At 48.9% G+C, this 7,563-nt stretch overlaps 1 non-coding gene across 1 annotated transcript; it reads left to right on the top strand.

Annotated features, from left to right (window-relative positions):
* The first annotated feature begins 7,041 nt into the window (after positions 1-7,041).
* On the top strand, positions 7,042-7,114 carry trnak-cuu. Its single transcript has one exon. It is a non-coding gene; the product is annotated as a tRNA-Lys (tRNA).
* The last annotated feature ends 449 nt before the right edge of the window (positions 7,115-7,563 follow it).

Genomic DNA, 7,563 nt, shown 5'->3' with positions numbered 1-7,563 from the left:
TCTCTGTCCACTATTAATTTAATGTCCCCTGAAATGTCAAACATCTCCATGGGAACCCACCCCTTTAATTGTGAACATTAGGAAAGATACCATCCTTTTCGCCAGACAAATAAATATGTCAAGCTGAGTGAGAGACCTGGACCACAAGGGAGAACAATAAATCAGAGGTCTCTCCGATGGCAAGGAAGGAAACCCTGGCAGGTGGGTGGGGAGGATTCACAAACACCCGCTGGAGGCCCCAAACCCCCCAATAAGACCCATTGATTTTATTGTCAGTCTGCAGACAGGAGCTGGAGAACTGAACCCAGGCAGAGGAGAGGAAGGGAGAAAACTGGGAGTGAGGAAAGAAATGGTGCAGAATGGCAGCAAGGTGGTGCAGTAGTTAGTACTACTGCCTCATGGCGCCGAGGTCCCAGGTCCGATCCCAGCTCTGGGTCACTGTCTGTGTGCAGTTTGCACATTTTCCCCGTGTTTGCGTGGGTTTCTCCCCACAACCCAAAGATGTGCAGGTTAGGTGGATTGGCCATGCTAAATTGCCCCTGAATTCGAAAAAATAAAATGCATACTCCAAATTTTAAAAAAAAGAAACGGTGCAGATGGTGAGATGGGTTTGGTTTTCAGCCCAGGGAGGAGGGAGAGTGTGTGGGACGGGGATTTACAGCTTTGGGGGAACAAGAGAACAAAAAATGTTCCAGAGAAAATAGAATTGCCTGTTCAGAATTTCTATCCTGGACTGACGGTGATGGCTTTTGTAAACTCCTTTTATAGGGGGTTAGAAGGGGAGGATTTACAGATGGAAACTCAAATCAAACTTCACAACCAGATTTAACAAAGTCACTCCATTCATCAGGACCTGAATATCATTGGCCTGTGAATGTGGAAGAAGAAATGTTTGTCTGGTCTGTCCGTAGGAAAAGATTTTCCAAGATCAGTGTGACTGTAAGAAAACCCGATACACACACACTCGACTTGAGTGAGTGTTCCAGTGAACTGACTGTGGAAAGAGCTTTAACCAATTACACAGTCTGAAAAAACACCACTCCATTCAGAGCGGGGAGAGACCGTACTCATGCTCTCTGTGGAGACAAGGTTGCCACGATAGCACAGTGGGTAGCATTGCTGATTCTCAGCGCCAGGGAGTCGGGTTTGATTACCGGTTTGGGTCTCTGTCTGTGCGAAGTCTGCACATTCTCCCTGTGTCTGTGTGGGTTTCCTCCGGGTGCTCCAGTTTCCTCCCACAAGTCCCAAAAATCGTGCTTGTTTGGTGATTTGGACACTCTGAATTCTCCCTCCGAACAGGCGGCGGAGTGCGGTGACTAAGGAATTTTCTCAGTAACCATTGCAGTGTTAATGTAAGCCTATTTGTGACACTAATAATGTTTATTATTTATTATTCAACTGATCGTCAAACGTGGACAGGCACAAGGACACCAGCAGCATGCTGAAACCGTGTAAATAGGGGCTGGTTTAGGACAGGGCTAAATAGCTGGCTTTTAAGGCAAGACCATGGCAGGCCAGCAGCGCGTACCAGCCTCCCTGAACAGGCGCCGGAATGTGGCGACTAGGGGCTATTCACTGTAACTTCATTTGAAGCCTCCTTGTGACAATAAGCGATTTTCATTTCATTTTTCATGTGGGGACTGTGGGGCAGGATTCAAGTCCCCATGTGAGCTGGGGATTCATCACCGCAGTCACACCAGCGACAGACCAGTCACCTGCTCCAAGTGTGGGAAGGGATTCAAAACGAAAGGGAAAATGCTGGAAAATCTCAGCAACTCTGGCAGCATCTGTAGGGAGAGAAAAGAGATAAGAGTTTCGAGTCCGATGACTCTTTGTCAAAGCTAACAGACAGAGAGAGTGGGAAATATTTATACTGTGGAGTGAGAATGAAAGATGAGTCATAGCCACAGAAACCCAGGGAAACCGGCTGCTAATGGCCACAGAACCCAAGGGGAAAGACTGCAAATGGCAGTCCCCAGACAGGACAAAAGATGTGAAAGGTCAAACAGCGGGGAAACTAACATCAGAGGATAAACTGTAGGTGTGGGGGGAGGGGAAGGGGAAAGCAAAGAGGAGAAAGGTGCAGGAAAGCGGAGGCGAAGGAGTTGAGAGAAAGGGATGGAGTCCTTACAGGGTGTAGGGTGTGAAGAGCTGTAGTCCAGATAGGAGTCAGTGGGCTTGTAGTGGATAGTCTATTGCCGGAAATGGAGACAGAAAGATCAAGGAAAGGAAGGGGAGTGTCTGAGATTGTCCAGGTGAAAGTGGTGGAGGGGTGGAAATTGGAAGCGAAATTGATGAATTTTTCCAGGTCCGGGCGAGAGCATGACGCGGCACCAAAATAGTCATCAATGTATCGGTAAAGGAGTTGTGGCAGGGGGCCCGGATAGGCCTGGAACAAGGAATGTTCCATATACCCCATAAAAAGGCAAGCGTAGCCCGGACCCATGCAGGTACCCATTGCTACACCTTTGATTTGGAGAAAGTGAGATGAGTTAAAGGAGAAGTTGCTGAGAGATAGAACGAGTTTAGCCAGGCGGAGAAGTGTTGGTGGATGGGAATTGTCCGGATCTCTTTTCGAGAAAGAAGTGAAGGGCTCTCAGGCCATCCTGGTGTGGGATGGAGGTGTAGAGGGATTCGACATCCATGGTGAATAGAATGCGGTTAGGGCCCACAAACTGGAAGCTGTCAATATGACGCAGGGCATCAGAGGAATCCCCGATGTAGCTGGGGAGGGAATGGACCAGAGGAGTGAGGATGGAGTCAAGATAAGAGGCAATAAGTTCAGTGGGGCAGGAGCATGCTGACACAATGGGCCTGCCGGGACAGTCCTTTTTGTGGATTTTGGGAAGTAGGTAAAAGCGGGCTGTCCGGGGTTGGGGGACTATGAGATTGGAAGCCGTAGGGGGAAGGCATCCGAAGGAAATGAGGTCACTAATGGTGTTGGAGATAATGGTTTGATGTTCAGTGGTCTGGTCATGGTCCAGGGGGAGGTAAGAGGAAGTATCAGAGAGTTGGCGCTCAGCCTCTGCGAGGTAGAGGTCAGTGCGCCAGACGACAACAGCACCCACTTTGTCGGCAGGTTTGATGACAAAGTCGGGGTTAGACCTGACAGAGTGAAGAGCAGAAAGTTCAGAATGAGAGAGGTTGGAATGGGTGAGGGGGGCAGAAAAATTAAGACCGGGGGGGGGGGGGGGGGGTCCACTTGGAGGCAGAATGTTGGAGGAACATGAAAGGATCAGCGGAACGGGGGAAGGATTCTTGCCCAAAGAAGTGGGCACGGAGGCGAAGGCGACGAAAGAAGAGTTCAACATCATGCCGAGTCCGGAATTCATTGAGATGGGGATGTAAGGGTACAAAGCTGAGTCCTTTGCTGAGAACAGCATGCTCAGCCTCAGAAAGGGGAAGGTCAGTGTGTATGGTGAACACGCGGCAAGGGCTGGGGTTGGGAGAAATGGGGTACGAGGGATTGGGACTGGTGGAGGGCCTGGATGGACAGCAGTGTTCGGTGGAGGGTCAGGGATGGGCTGTAGTGTTGATGAGTTGTTGAAGCTTGCGTTCCTTACCACCTGTAAGAAAGTCGTTAAGACGTCGAATGATGCGAAGGATGAAATGAAACTGGGGACAGGGCCAGCTTTGAGAGAGAGTAAGACGGTGCTGCTGGAGAGAGATGTCGAGTGTCTTCATGTGGCGCCGCATGGCACTGAGTGTGGCTTTCAGGATGCAGCGGGAGCAGCGGTTGGAAGAATGTTGTACATCCTGGAGGTACCCTGTAATTATGGGAAGGGATTCACTCAGTTATCCGAGTGAGGATTTACCAGGATGTGGGAGCCGAGCTGGTGAGGAAGTGAGCGGCCTTTAATACGGTTCAGGCTGCTCTCCGTAAGAAAGGAGTTTGATTCGGGTTGGTATACCCGGCAAAGCTGCTGGTTACAAATGAGCCCAAAGATTTCCATTTGGAGACACTGGAGGAGGCGAATGCCTTTATTGGAAAGCATGGACTGGGGTCCAGTTATCTGTATTGGACTAGATCAACATTCCCTGTGGGGTAGGATGTGTGTTGTGGATTCAATTTGTGTGTCTCGGTGAGGCGTTGGTGAAAAATGGGGGAGGGGGGTTACTTTGCTGATGATGACTATAAAACTGTTTTTGTTTTACTCTGAAGATGTGTGCGCGTGGCGGTCATCTTGGGTGGACCCTTGGCCTGTACTTTTTGAAGATTCGCTGGATAGTCCCTCACGTTTGAAATGGCTGATTCCGTGATGGGGGCTGGTGCGGAGACTCTTGATTCAGCTGCTCACTTGGAACGCAAGGGAATTGGGTGGACCAGTGAAGGTCAAGGGTTGTCACTCACCTAAAGAATCCAAATGCTGGTGTGGTGTTCTTGCAGGAGACTCACTCGCGGGTTAGAGATCAGACCAGACTGCGGAGGGGTGAGCCAAGTGTTTCACTCGGGCTTTGACAGAATGGCTCGAGGTGCTGCAATTCTAATCAATAAACAGATCCCTCTTTCGGTCACCAGGATCATTGCGGACACTAATGGGAGATACGTGGTGGTCAGTGGGTCACTGGCAGGTACATTGGTGATGTTGGTGAATGGCTAAGCCGCTAACTGGGACGATGTGGCATTTGTAAAAAAAATTGTTGGGATCCATCCCAGACCTGGATACACATCAATCAATGCTTGGCAGAGACTTCACTTGTGTACTGGATCTGGAAATGGACTGGTCCAAGCCCCTTCAACCGCTATAAATACACAATAACGGAGTGGAATCTGGACGGACCATCTGGCATGACCCAGGCACCGGAAACGACAACAGCAAACCCGGAAAAAAGATAAATCAATCTGTTCCCATCAGTAGATTGTAAAAGGATTATGGGACACAGATTTAAGATTGTGAGCAAGATCTACAGGGGAGATATGAGGAAGAAATTTTACAGAGTGCGTGGTAATGATCTGAATTCAATGCCGACACACAAAGGTCGATAATCTCCAGGTCCTGATAACCCGAATGGTGCTGTCAGAATTTGATGTGAGGATTGGTTGTGAGTTTCCTGTCTGCGAATCCCTCTCTAAGTCCCTGTGAAAGAAGTTTACAACGGAATCACTGTCAGTCCAGAAATAAAATTCAGGAAAGATAAACATTTTTCCCAGTTTGAATTTGCTGTGTGTAAATCCTCCCCTACTAATCCCCTGTAAAAGGAGTTTCCAAAAGTAATCACTGTCAGTCCAGGATAGAAATTCACCACATTCTCCCCTCCTGCTCCCTGGTCCAGGATGACCGCTCATGCCCCCGCTGCACACTGACCCTCTTGTCATCAGCAGTTCCCTGATTTGAGGGTGATGTTTACTCAGGGTTGCGAGTTTCTGCCCTGGGTCTTCATGTGGCTGAACAGAGCCGCAGAGCTTTGGACACATGGAGCAGGATGTCCAATGGGACAGTGAAATCCGGAGAGCAGGATTGGCTTCCTTTTCTTTCCATCTCTGCCACCGCTTTGCATCATCAATAAGACATTGGGACTCAAAGACTAATCCAGTTTGATGGACAAGTTGTCTCCATTCTGAACAATGGGGAACAAGCTCCTCCCACTCATTGAAACATCGCCCCGACAAAGATGAGAAACGCGCATGCGCCCTGCACATCCAATAAAGGTGGCGGCCGTTAACCCGAGCCGAAATGAGGAGCTGCAGCTCGCTCGGTACAAACGGGGTCCCGGAAACTTTTCCGAGGATTGTAGCTTAAAACAGTTTTACACGACGTTTCCGCCGGCTCCCACGATCTCTTGCTCCCTCCATATTGTTAAACGCCTCTCACTGATTTCAGATCTGAACAAAACGCTCTTCTCCATTGCCATTACACACACTGCGCATGCTTCAATCACAGTCGGCCCCGCCCCTCATTCATTCCGATTGGTTGGAGGTCTCGCTGCTCCTGGTCTGTCCTCTAATCCCGCCCCTCCTCTTCCTATTGGTCGGGAGCTGCCGTCAATCACCCGGGCATTGTGACGCTTCCAGATGGTGAGAGCGGCCACAGGCTCAGGCTGACTCGCTGATTGTCCAATAATAACAGTGAGAGTCTCAGTGGGACAATCAGACAGTAATAGTGGAGATGGGGCCCAGAGGAGAAACAGCAAAGGATTCACTCACTTTGAGAGTAACAAACACAGTGTCTGCTCCAACAAGAGTCAGGCTGCAGTGTGTGTGAGTGAACACATCATTGTATCCAATGTAGAATCATAGAATCCCCTCAGTGCAGAAGGAGGCCATTTGACCCATGAAGTCTGTAGCAACCCTCTGAAAGAGCACCCGACCTTGGCGAATTCCCCACCCTATCCCCGTAACACCTCCCGGGGACAATTTAGCACAGCCAATCCACCTAATCTGCACATTTTTGGACTGTGGGAGGATACCAGAGCACCCGCGAAGGAAATCTACGCAGATGCAGGAAAACTCGACAGAGACAGTGACCCATGGTCAGAATTAATCATAGAATCGGCCCATCAAGTCTGCACCAGCATTACCTGATCTGGCCAACTCACTGAAATGTCATTAATTTTGAATTGCCTAGTAAGCCACTCAGTTTAAGGACAATTAGGAATGGGCAACCAAGCTGGTTTGCCCGTGACACTCGCATGCCATAAAGAACAGAGAAAATCAAAGGGCTGTTTCCAGTGCTGGTTTCCAAGGAATCGGTACTGGGTCCTTCACTCCTGGTTTACATCAATGATTTGAAATTAAATGTAGGAACATGAAGAAGAAGTTTACCTGTGACACAAAAATGATTGAACACTTGAGGAATAAGGAAGAAAGCTAGAGGGAAAACAAGGCAAAGGATTACATGATAAATGGCAGGACAGGACTAGGTAGGCCAGAGCTAGATTCCTGTGCACAGGAAGATTGCACCAGAGAGAGCACAGAGGGGATTTAAGAACATCAGCCAGAAATTGACAATGTTTGCTCTGAGGAAAGTTTGGATAAACTGGAGCTGTTTTCTTTGGAACAGAAAAGACTGAGGGGAGACCAAAATGAAATTTTGAAAAGCAGCCCAGCTAGCTCATTCGGTAGAGCATGCGACTCTTAATCCCAGGGCCGTGGGTTCAAGACCCACATTGGGCGCTTCAGCTTCTTTAATCTGAGAATATTGAGTTGAGCTGAACTGTTTATGGTAGCACTGTTGCGCCAGGGTGCTGGGTTCAATTCCCACTGGGGACACTGTCTGCGCAGTCTACATGTTCTCCCAGTGTCTGTTTGGGTTTCCTCCGACAAGTCCTGAAAGACATGCTTGTTAGGTGAATTGGAATTCTGAATTCTCCCTCTGTGTACCCGAATAGGTGCCAAAGTGTGGTGACTAGGGGATTTTCACAGTAACTTCATTGCAGTGTTAATGTAAGCCTACTTGTGACAATAATTAAGATTATTCTAAATGTATAAAATTCTGGGGGATCATGGTGGCACAGTGGCTGTGTGCCTGCATGCTGGGGACCCAGGTACAATCCTGGCGCCAGGTCACAGTCTGTAAGGAGTTTGCACATTCTCCCATTATCTGTGTGCCCCAACCCTAACCC

Source organism: Scyliorhinus canicula, unplaced genomic scaffold (genome assembly GCF_902713615.1).
Source record: "Scyliorhinus canicula unplaced genomic scaffold, sScyCan1.1, whole genome shotgun sequence".
NCBI lineage: Eukaryota > Metazoa > Chordata > Chondrichthyes > Carcharhiniformes > Scyliorhinidae > Scyliorhinus > Scyliorhinus canicula.
Note: the sequence above shows the minus strand (reverse complement) of the source record. Positions and strands in the feature narration are given on the sequence as shown.